Genomic DNA, 12557 nt, shown 5'->3' with positions numbered 1-12557 from the left:
AAGAAAAAAACGGCCAAACAGGAAAATATGAAGAAACAAGAATTCAAAAAAATGAGGAGAGGCTTAGAAACCTCCAGGACATCTTTAAACGCTCCAACATCCAAATTATAGGGGTACCAGAAGGGGGAAAGGAACAGCCACCAGTGGAAAACTTATTTGAACAAACAATAAAGGAGAATTTCCCCAATCTGGCAAAGGCAATAGACTTCCAGGAAATCCAGGAAGCTTAGAGAGTCCCAAAGAAGTTGGACCCAAGAAGAAACACACCAAGGCACATCATCATTACATTAGCTAAGATTAAAATGAAGGAGAGAATCCTAGAAGCAGCAAGAGATAAGGGGACAGTCACCTACAAAGGAGTTCCCATGAGACTGTCAGCAGGATTTCTCAAAAGAGACCTTAGAGGCAAGAAGGGGCTGGAAAGAGGTATTCCAAGTCATGAAATCCAAAGACCTACAACCAAGATTGCTCTATCCAGCAAAGCTTTCATTTAGAATGGAAGGGCAGATAAAGTACTTCTCAGATAAGGTCAAGTTAAAGGAGTTCATCATCACCAAGCCCTTATTATATGAAATGTTAAAGGGACTAATCTTAGAAAAAGAAGATAAAAAATATGAACAGTGAAAGGACAGCAAACTCACAGTTATTAACAACCACACCTAAAACAAAAGCAAACTAAAAGGACACCTAGACCAGGAGCTGAAACATAGAAATGAAGATCTCATGGAGGGTTGGCAACAGGGGAGTGGGAGAAGGAGAAGGGGGGAGAAGGTACAGAAAATAAGTAGCATAGACAGTAGGTAGAAAATAGGTGGGAGGGCATGAATAGTATGGGAAATATAGAATCTAAAGAACTTGAGACACATGGTCATAAACTAAAGGGGGGGAATAGTGGGGGCAAGGGGGTGCAGGGTGGAGGGGAATGAAAGGGGACTAGAACAACTGTAATGGCATAATCAATAAAAAATTTAAAAAATAATTTATAGGTGGGATTTGTAAAACATAAAATTGACTATTTTAAAATGAATGATTCAATGGCATTCAGTCCATCCACAGTGTTGCACACCCACCTATTTTTATATTTTTTTATTTAAATATATTTTATTGATAATGCTATTACAGTTGTCCTATTTTTCTCTCCCCTTTGCCCTGTAGCCCCCCTCCCACCATCATTATTCTCCCACTGTAGTTCATGTCCATGGATCATACATATAAATTCTTTGGCTTCTCCATTTTCCATACTATTTTTAACCTCCTCCTGTCTATTTTGTAAATAACTATTTACACTTCTTATTCCCTGTACCTTTTTCCCCATCCTCCCCCTCCCCACTGATAGCCCTCCATATGATCTCTATTTCTATGAATCTCTTCCTGTTCTAGTTGTTTGCTTAGTTCATTTTTGGTTTTTTTTAGGTTCAGTTGTTGATAGTCGTGATTTCACTGCTCATAGTTTTTTATCTTCTTTTTCTTAGATAAGGCCCTTTAACATTTCATATAATAAGGGCTGGGTGATGATGAACTCCTTTAACTTGACACTCTCTAGGACATACTTGATCTGCCCTTCTATTCTAAATGATGTCTTTGCTGCATAGAGCAATCTTGGATGTAGGTCCTTGCTTTTCATGACTTCAAATACTTCTTTCCAGCCCCTTCTTGCCTGCAAGGTTTGTTTTGAGAAATCAACTGATACTCTTATGGGAACCCCTTTGTAGGTAACTATCTCCTTTTCTTTTGCTGCTTTTAAGATTCTCTCCTTATCTTTTATCTTGGGTAATGTAATTATGATATGCCTTGCTGTGTGCTTCCTTGGGTCCAACTTTTTTGGGACTCTCTGGGCTTCCCAGACTTCCTGGAAGTCTATTTCCTTTGCCAGATTAGGGAAGTTTTCCTTCATTATTTATTCAAATAAGTTTTCAATTTCTTGCTCTTCCTCTTCTCCTTCTGGCATCCCTATGATTCAGATGTTGGAACATTGAAAGTTGTCCTGAAGGTTCCTAAGTCTCTCCTCATTTTTTTGAATTCTAGTTTCTTTATTCTGTTCTGTCTGAATGTTTATTTCTTCCTTCTGACCTAAACTGTTGGTTTGAGTCCTGGTTTCCTTCTTTTCACTTTTGGTTCTCTGTACATTTTCCTTTATTTCATTTTTCATAGCCTTCACTTCTTCCTCTATTTTGTGACCATACTCTGCGTATTTCTGTGACCATTCTGTTCACCAATGTTTTGAACTGTGCATCTAATAGGCTGGGTATCTCTTCATTGCTTAGTTGTGTTTTTCAGGGGCTTTGATTTGTTCTTTTATTTGGGCCATATTTTTTGTCTCAGCACACCTGTTATATAGTAAGGGGTAGAGCCTTAGGTATTCACCAGGGTGGGGCAACCCACGTTGCTGTACTGTATGTCAGGGAGGAGTCCTAGAGGGAACAATCCTGCTTTCCCAGCTCTCTGCTGGCTTTCATTCACTTTTGCCGCTGTCCACAAGCAACTTGGGTTCTTCTAGTGCTGGTTCCCTGGCGGGCAGGGCTGTTTATATTCTGGGACCATGTGGGTCTCTCCAACAAACTCTCCTGTGAGGCTGGAAGTTTCTCCCACCACCTCAACCCCCACAGATTTTTTCAATCAAAGGTTCTGAGGCTTTATTTCCCTGCACTGGAACTTTAGGTTGCACAATCTGTCTCATTCCCCAATTGTTCCTCCCACTTTATCTGCACACAAATGTGGGACCAACCGCTCCACCATCTTCCACCTTGCCTGGTCTTCCAGCAGCCTTCTTGCTCTTCCACATCCTCCAGCCACTGCCTTGCCCCAAGTCCTCTCCACCCTGACTGTCCGTCTCCATCCCTCCTACCAGTCTGGATGAATCTTTCTTCTTTAACTCCTTGGTTGTCAGACTTCCAAACAGTTAGGTTTTCTGGCAGTTCTGGTTATTTTTTGTTTTTAAATTTGTTTTTTGTCCTACTTTTGGTTGTGTGAGGAGGCAGTGTTTTTGCCTACACCTCTATCTGGTCCAGAAGTCCATCTCCTACTTTACATTCTGCCTTTACACATGGCAGTGGCTTTGAATACAAAGTGGCACTCTATTTTTTGGTAACAGGTTAGTTGAGATATGATCATTCTGTGTTGTGAAATGCACAACTCTGTTTCTTCGTGTGTCCACGTATCTGTGCCACTGTCCCTACTCTGCCTAGTCCCTGGCAGTCACCAACCTATGTTTTATCTCTGCAGACTCGCCTGTTCTGGACATTTCATGAAATGAAATTGTATAATATGTGTTCCTTTGTTTCTGGCTGCTTTCACTTAGAATATTTTCAAAATTCATCCACTTGTAGCATTTATCAGTGCTTCACCTCTTTGTATGGCCTAATTCTCCATTACGTAGATATACCACATTCTGTTTTCCCATTCATTGGTTGATGTCCATTTTTTTATATTATAAATAATCCCGCTATGAATATTCATGTAAGTCTCCTGAGTGGACATATATTTTCTATTCTTCTGGATACATTTATTTTGTTTCTATATGGTTTTTCTGTTGGTAGTCATCATAAATAGAAATGGAAAAATAAAACTAGGAAGAATGTGCAGTATCTCTGTGCTTAGGAAAAGACATCTATAAAAAGTAACCCCATCCCAAACAATAGAACTGTGAGACTGAAGAGAATCAGGAACTCTGTGTCCAAATAAAATGATCAAAGGGCCTTGTCAGGAAAATACAACCCACAGTAAGAGAACTCCGTTGCCCATTGTAACCTCTCCGGAGAGAGACAGTGTTGATGGGGCATCTTCATGGACTCTAGGAAAGGGAAACTCACGAAGGAGAACTTGGCCATCTCACCAGTGGTGCCCATGGAAGGCCACCTGGGCTTCTCTGGCTGCCAGGTGCTCTGAGTTGTGGGGACAAAGAAGCCCTTACCTTTCTGCCTTCACAACATGGTACATGCAGAATCTCCTCATTGTCCCTGTCCTCTCATTCTCTGGATGGCACAGCCGACTCGGCACCTGGCCTCCAGCATCTTGGTCGCCAGGTAGAAAGCATGATCTGAAGAGGCTGGCAGTGTGCACTTAGATGGTATCCCTGAGGCCCATTGTTTGCCTTTGACACACCGTTTGCTTTATCCTCTCTCTCAAAAGGGTTTGCCTGTCACAGCAGGTCTTAGATTTTGGAATACAAAAGGAGCTTTCCTCTAGGTGGACAGATACATCATGCAGTAGGCCGTGCCTTAGGCATTGTGGTGTGGCGGCAGCTCCTGGGAAAACTCATGAGGCTCAGGGATCCTTGGGCCCCACTTGACTCCAAACAGAATCTTCATGTAAGGGATGAAGACTAAATATTTTTTAAGCACACAATAGGCAATTTGATTTATCACAAATCTCTATTCCTGGTAGCATAAAACAAACTTAAATGGCCCAGGAATAGGGTTTCAGATCCTTCAGTACCTAAGCAGTGGAAGGAGAGCCACACAGGATCCTGTACATAAGACCGTTTGCTAGAAATGATATACTTACCTCCAAATCTTTTTGGGCTGTATTAAATATATCACTTCTCTAAAGTTAGGGACCCTGCAGACAGGGGCTGCTATCACCAGCCTTAATGGCAAATATCTGCATGGGCATTGGTGTGGTGTCTGCATGCCTGACGCACTGAAGAGCCAGAGCACCTGGAGCTCCCCATGCTTCAGTCCGCCCCAACCAAATTGCCAACACAGGAGCATCACTCCCTGGGTCTGAGCTTTTATTCCAAGGCTTGATCAGTGTATGTGCACTACTCATGCCATGGTTCTTGCTTTCATTATGCATTTAAAAGGATGTGTCAGTTATAACTGACCCTTCCTCATCTGTCCATTGCTCATTCTGCTCCCTTCCCAACTTAAAGCAAAGAATTCAGTAAATAGACTGCCCCACCCCAACCCTGTGGCTAGAATTTCCCAAGGTGATACTAGTGGAGAAAGAGAATGGTATTTCTAAACAGTAGAGCAAACAAGCTCCAGTTGGCTTACATATTTCCCTTGTATTAAAATGAAAAGTTACTTTTTTTGTGTGCCCTCAACTTAAAAATTGTTGAGATCCCCATTTCTAATTAAGCCAGTTCTGTTAGGTACTATTTCCTTTGTCAATCACTTAACAGATATGTTTAAAGCATTTTACTTATCTCTGGCTCTCTTTAAATAGAGAAACATTGGAGAACCTCACAGCTGAGCGCTCTGTGTGAAAGCTGAGGCTAGTGGGCACGGAGGAGGCAAGTGCCGAGAGGGAGGTGGTCTGCAGGGCACAGAGATGGCACTGAACACAGGCACTGTTGGTTTCTCAATTAGCTCTAGGCCTCTTGCAGCAAGTCAGTTGATAAATGTCCTAGAAACCACATGTGGCTCCTCTGGCCTGAGCAGGGAGTTGGCACCACCATCTTAAAGTGGTGTAGAAGGGCCGTAAGTCCCTGTCATGTCCAACCAGTCTCACCGTGGCCATCAAGGCCAATAACAGGGAATTCACTTTCACCAAGAAGCCACAGCCAGCCAGGACGCTGTCCTGACCAAGAGGAGTTACTCTGGGAGCAGTCTGAAGTGGCCAGGGCTAGGGCCCCCACACCCAGGGGAGCCAGGGTTCACTGTTTGTGTCATACAGTTCTGTTAGTTTCGACAGATCTATATTCTCATGTAACCACAATTTACAGTACCATACAGAACAGTTTCAGTGCCCTAAAAATCCCCTCTGCTACACCCATCATGCCTCTCTCCCTATCCCCTCCCTCTACCTCAGACCTTGGCAACTACTGATCTTTTGACTGTCTCCATAGTTTTGCCTTTTCCAGAATGTCATACAGTTGGAATTACACAGTATACCGCTTTTTCAAATTAGCTTCTTTCATTAGCTGTATGCACTTAAGATTGGTTCCTCCATGTCTTGGTTTGATAGTGCATTTCTGTTTATCACTGAATGATATTCTATTGTCCAGGTATACCACAGTTTATCCATTTACCTACTGAAGGATACCTTGGTTGCTTCCATGCTTTGGCAATTATGAATAAAGCTACTGTAAACATTTGTGTGTGGGCGTTTTTGTGGACATGTTTTCAACTTGTTTAGGTAAATACCAATGAGTGCAGTTGCTGCATCATGTGGTAAGACAATGTTTTGCTTTGTAAAAATTGCTAGACTGTATTCCAAGGTAGCAGCTATTCCATTTTGTATTCCTACCAACAATGCATGGGAGTTCCTGTCACTCCACATCCTCAGCAGCATTTGGTGTTCGCAGTGTTTTAGATTTTTACCATTCTAATAGGTGCATAGCAGCATTTCATTGTTAGTTTTAATTTGAACTCTCTAATTACATTTAACATTGAGCATCTTTTCACATGCTTATTTTTCATCTGCATATCTTCTTTGAGGAGGGTCTGTTAAGGTCTTTAGCCCCTTTCAAATTGGGTTGTTCATTTTCTGATGATGAGTTTTAAGAGTTCTTTGTATATTTCATCCTTTATCCAATACATTTGTTGCAAATATTTTCCCTTACTTTGTGACTTTTTTCAGTGTCTTTTGCATGTCAGAAGTTTTTCTTTTAATGAGGCCAGTCCCACATAACTTTTTTTCTTTCATGAATTATGCTTTTGGTTTTATATCTAAAAATTTATAGTCAGACCCAAGGTCACCTACACTCTTCTGTTTTCTTCTAGGGGTTTTATAGTTTTGCATTTTATATTTTTAAGTCTGTGATCCATTTGAGTTAAATTTTGTGAAAAGCATAAGGTTTCTTTTAAGACTTATTTTTTTCTGCATGTATATCCAGTTCTTTGAACACTGTTGAAAAGTCTGTCCGTTCTCCATTGAAATGCCTCGGTACCTTTGTCAAAGATCAGTTGATCGTATTTATGTAAGTCCACTTCTAGGCTCTGTTTTCTGGCCCACTGATTTATATGTCTGTTCTTAAACCAATATTATACTGTCTTGATTACAGTAGCTCTGTTGTACAATATAGCTTCAAGTTGGATATTGTCAGTCTTCTGGTCTTGGTTATTCTCCTTCAATATTGTCTTGGCTATTCTAGGTCCTTTTGCTTTCCATATAAACTTAACAGTTTGTTGACATCCACAAAATAACTTGCTTGGGATGGTTTTGAATCTGTAGATCAACTTAGGAAAAATTTACATCTTAATACTATTGAGTCTCCCTATCCCTGAATGTGGTATATCTCTCTGTTAATTTAGATCTTTGATTTCTTTTAGCAGAAATCATATGGATCTTATAAATACATTGTTACATTTATACCTAAGTATTTTATTTACTTTAACATTAATGTAAATGGTGTTGTGTTTTTAATTTCAAATTTCACTTGTTCACTGCTAGTATATAGAAAAGCAGTTGGCTTTTGTATTTTAACCTTGTATCTTAAAACCTTGAAATTGTTCTGTAGTTTTAGTTTTTTTGTTAATTCTCTGGGATAGTCTACATAGAAAACAATGTGACCTGTAAACAAGGACAGTTTTTTTTCTTCCTTCCCAATCTGTATACCTTTTATTTCCTTATTTTATTTTATTAGGTAGGATTCTCAGTACTGTTTTAAATAGTAGTGAAAAGGGACTTTGTTGCCTTGTTCTTAATCTTAAGGGGAAAGCATTTACTTTCTCACCATTAATCATCGTGTAAGCTGTAAGGTTTTATTAATTTGTGTGTTGTTTTATCTGCTAAAGATGGTATCTCTTTATTCCATACATTGTAAGAAATAGGTATTAGCTCCCCTATCCTTTTCTGCAGTCTTTTTTCCACCACCATACAGTTGTTTGGGTATATTGTTGAGTGATAGTCTATAATCATAAGTAAGCCTTGCACACTTTGTCTGGAGGTTGATTCTCAAAAATGGAAACCAATAATGGTATTTTAGTATGATTATATAAGTATTTTCACTAAATCTTATGAATAAAAAAGGGGTTATGTAATAAATCTGACAAGTTCTATGACCAAAATAAACCACAGAGGGTGATCTGGTTGTAAATTCTTAACTGGGCAGATCATGCTGGGTAGTCATGTCCCAGGCCTATAATTTCTGAAGTAAAAGGTTTATCTTTGCCTGAAGCCAGCCATTGTTCTTGTGCATCTAGGTTAACATGTCTTTGAAATGCCAGAGTAATCTTCATTTCCAAGCCCCTCTGAGGCATAGCCATCCTCAAGGGAATTCATGATCTTCTTGTCTGTATACATTCTCTATTACTGTAAATGTCGAATGTTAACTATCCTGTACCCACCAATGTAAAAGAAGTATGGATCTCTCTTTTTACTTTTTATCCAATCGCAGAAATCTCCCCACTTTGCTTTCTCCCACTTTCTTAAACTACCACCGATAGATTTTATATAATCTTTCTTGTTCCCTCATTTGTTTGATTCTTTTTTTATTTTTATTTGTTTTATTGTTGTTCAGCTATGTTTGATTCTAAGTTCATAAAATGAACTGCGAAGCAGCCATTCTCTGGAGTATTTCCTTAATCTGTTGAAAGTTTGCTTCTGGACATATCCTCAGTTTGGCTCGAATAAACTCTTAAAATTTTCTATAGGTTTCGACATTCTTACATGAACAATGGGAAATAGTATACCACACTTGTATTTCCTTCTTGTATGATTTTTTGTGGAATTTTATGTTGACCTTTATTGTCCTTGCATTGCCTGCATTGTATTGTAATTTTTTCCAAATCCTTAAAAATGGTGACCTTAAAAAAACCCTTAAAATATCCTCTTTAGTTTCCCTCCTGGAGCCTTCAGATCCTCTGAGCCAGTCTTGACCAGCTCTGCTTTCAACTGTTGTCCTGGGCTCCCCTGTATTATTCATTTAGTCTTTTTTTTTTTTAAGAAAACCAGTGAATGTACATCAATGATACTTCAGAAGAACTTGTGTGTCACTGGATTGTTTTATTTACAGTAATTGATTATGACTTGTAATTTTTTATATAATATATTTTACTGATTATACCATTACAGTTGTCCCATTCCCCCCCTTTATTCCCCTCCACCCTGCACACCACTCCCCCCACATTCCCCCCTTTAGTTCCTGTCCATGTGTTGCAAGTTCTTTAGCTTCTACATATCCCACACTGCTCTTGCCCTCCCCCTATTTTCTCCCCACCATTTATGCTACTTATTTTCTGTACCTTCTCCCCCCTTCTCCTTCTCCCACTCCCCTGTTGCTAACCCTCCATGTGATCTCCATTTCTATGGTGGTGCTTCTGATCTAGCTGTCCTCTTAGTTTGCTTTGGTTTTAGGTGTGATTGTTAATAACTGTGAGTTTGCTGTCCTTTCACTGATCATATTTTTATCTTCTTTTTCTTAGGTAAGTCCCTTTAACATTTCATAAAATAAGGGCTTGGTGATGATGAACTCCTTGAACTTGACTTTATCTGAGAAGCACTTTATCTGCCCTTCCATTCTAAATGAAAGCTTTGCTAGATAGAGCAATCTTGGATGTAGGTCCTTGCATTTCATGACTTGGAATATTTCTTTCCAGCCCCTTCTTGCCTGGAAGGTCTCTTTTGAGAAATCCTCTGACAGTCTGATGGGAACTCCTTTGTAGGTGACTGTCCCCTTATCTCTTGCTGCTTCTAGGATCCTCCCCTTCATTTTATTCTTGGGTAATGTAATTATGATGTGCCTTAGTGTGTTCCTTCTTGGATCCAACTTCTTTGGGACTCTCTGAGCTTCCTGGACTTCCTGGAAGTCCATTTCCTTTGCCAGATTGGGGAAGTCCTCCTCTATTATTTATTCAAGTAAGTTTTCTACTTGTTGCTGTCCCTCTTCCCCTTCTGGCACCCCTATAATTCAGATGTTGGAACATTTAAAGATGTCCTAGAGGTTCCTAAGCCTCTCATTTTTTAAAATTCTTTTTTCTTCATTATTTTCTGTTTGGTTGTTTCTTTCTTCCTTCTGGTCCGCTCCATTGATTTGAATCCCAGTTTCCTTCCCATCGCTGTTGGTTCCCTGTGCATTTTCCGTCATTTCACTTAGTGTAGTCTTTATTTTTTCATCTAATTTGCAACCAAATTCAACCAATTCTGTGAGCATCCTGATCACCAATGCTTTGAACTGTGCATCTGATAGGTTGGCTATCTCTTCGTCACTTAGTTGTATTTGCTATGGAGCTTTGATCTTTTCTTCCATTTGGGCCATTTTTTTTTGTCTTGTCACACCTGTTATGTATGAGGGGTAGAGCCTTAGGTGTTCACAAGGGCGGGGCAACCCAGTGTCTGGGTTTGGGTTGTGATGCTGTATGTGGAGCAGGAGTCAGAGGGGGAACAGTGGCGCTTGCTCCACTCTCTGCCATATTTCAGTCCTTTCCGTCACTTCCCCCCAAGCAAACTGGGCCTTTCTGGGACTGATTCCCATGTGAGTGGGCTTGTGTACTTTCTAGGACCCTGTGGGTTGCTCCAGCGAACTCTCCTGTGAGGTTGGGAGTTTCTCCCAGCACCTCAACCCCCGCAGGTGTTTTCAATTGAGGTTTTGAGGCTTTTTTCTCCCATTGGGACCCTGGGTTTTGCAATCTATCTCGTTCCCCAGTTTTGCCTGGTTTATCTGTATGCATGTGTGGGACCGCCTGGTCCACCAGCCGCCATTTGTGCCATGCCCCTCCACAATCCACCACCTCACTGGGTCCGCCACCTACTACCTTATGCGCCCAGGGTCCACCAGCCATCACTTTGCCATGACCTAGCTACCCCACTTCGCCCCTCCTACCAGTCTGTATGAATGTGTCTACTTCAACTCCTTGGTTGTTGGACTTCCATACAGTTCAGTTTTCTGTCGGTACTGGTTGTTTTTGTTTCTAAATTGTTGTTGTCATTTTGTTTGTGTGATGAGGCACAGTGTATCTACCTACACTTCCATCTTGGCCAGAAGTTGAAATAAATTATTTTTTTTCCTAAGAAGAATCAAGGTTATGGCAGCATGTTCAATGAAAATTACTTAAGTCCTTCACATTCATCACATCTGTTTTTCAGGTAATCTAGAAGTATCACCCAAGCATTATATTATACATGTATTTCATTAAGCAGAAATAAGACATGTTTTATTTTTCAGCAAACCCTCTTTTTGTCATACAGGCATATTCTCCCCAAATTAATTGTATTATAATGTACAAAATTTAACTTTTTATTTGTAGGAGCTTCCTTATTTTACCTTGGAAAAGCTGCAAAGGCATGAGAGCAGCAAAATGCTTCTCAGGACTTTGTATTTTGAACTTTTTATATTTACCTAAAACTCCAGGTAAACTATAAACTTTATAGTTTATAAATAAAACTATCTTAGCCCCACATTGTAATACTTATTTAAGAAAGTCTTTTGTGTATACATGTAACACAAAGATGGAAAACTGCAAATAGTTTGGCAAGAATTTGGCAAACCACAGGAAGAAAATAGTGCTCAGGGAAATGAGAACATTGCAGTGTCTTAAAATTGAAGAGATTGATGGATGTCGTTCAAATTTCTCATCTTCTTCTTTCACGTATTTTAAGTTGAGTACTTCCAAAGAACCTTTGCATTTGGTCTCCTTTTTTATTAGCTCATCAATTTTTCTAAAGCATCCTGGGTCAATTAGACACAACTTCTAATTGTTGACTATAATCTTCACTTTGTGTAACCTTGATCTTGAGCTTTTCTTGAACCTTTTTTCCTTCATTCACTGGAAGAATACACATAAACCAAAGTCTCACATGAGCACATTCTATCTTCATTTTCTCTTTTAACTGCTTTGTTGTTTCCAAAGCTTGCTGTTTTATACTCTTGTTGGTTTAGACAGGGTAGTGGGTGTCCTTCATTGCTCTCTGATGAGGATAACAGTTTATGGTCTCTTTGTTTCAGGGTTCATACATTTGTCAGTGACAGTAGTGGCAGTATCCCTGAACATCTGCTCCAGGGGCATGTGCTGATCTTTATCTGGTACTAGAGCCCCACCTCACCACTCTCCCCACTGCTTTAGTGAAAATCTGCTTAGAGTTCAGTCTGGTCATCTGTTCCAAATACACTGATGAGGTCTTCCTTCTTTGCATCCTGACCTTTAAAAACACAAATACTAGGTAAGTCTGTAGAACTTCATCAAGGTCTTTTTCTACTCCACTTGGCTAGCCCTTGACTTTGTTTTTGTAGCAGAAAATTTCAAAATTTCCTTTTGGTATGCAACCTGCATGCCACAGTCACATTGATTAGGCATATCTGGTCAGTGGAAGTAAAGATCAGCATCATAGCTGCTCATAGACATTGGGTCCAATGAACCAAAACAGACCCGCACAAAGGGCCTGAGGGCTACCTGTGCCTCCTTGGAACAACCTGGTGGCATGTGACACAGAAAAGGTTGGTAGAGTGCAAGGCACTGACCAATTCAGCGTACCACCAATTTGTACTTCTTAATCTTTTTACCTTTTCACACAGCCCCCAACACCCCTGCTGTCTGGCACCCATCAGCTTGTTCTTTGTATCTGAGTTTGTTTCTATTTTATTTATTTTGTATTTTTAGATTCCATGTATTAAAGTGAAATTATATAGTGTTTTTCTCTACTTCACTTAGCATAACATCCTGTAGGTCCATTCATCT

At 40.0% G+C, this 12557-nt stretch overlaps 1 protein-coding gene and 1 pseudogene across 5 annotated transcripts in view; one reads left to right on the top strand and one right to left on the bottom strand.

Annotated features, from left to right (window-relative positions):
• SPIDR (scaffold protein involved in DNA repair) overlaps positions 1 to 12557 on the top strand; it is a 381397-nt gene that overhangs the window by 351669 nt on the left and 17171 nt on the right. The gene's annotated exons all lie outside the window — the stretch shown is intronic.
• On the bottom strand, positions 11292 to 12205 carry LOC119038310 (ribosome maturation protein SBDS-like; annotated as a pseudogene).

The sequence above is a fragment of the Artibeus jamaicensis genome, unplaced genomic scaffold, assembly GCF_021234435.1.
Source record: "Artibeus jamaicensis isolate MK-2021 breed Jamaican fruit bat unplaced genomic scaffold, CSHL_Jam_final scaffold_916, whole genome shotgun sequence".
Lineage (NCBI taxonomy): Eukaryota > Metazoa > Chordata > Mammalia > Chiroptera > Phyllostomidae > Artibeus > Artibeus jamaicensis.
This window is presented reverse-complemented; position numbering and strand designations above follow the sequence as displayed.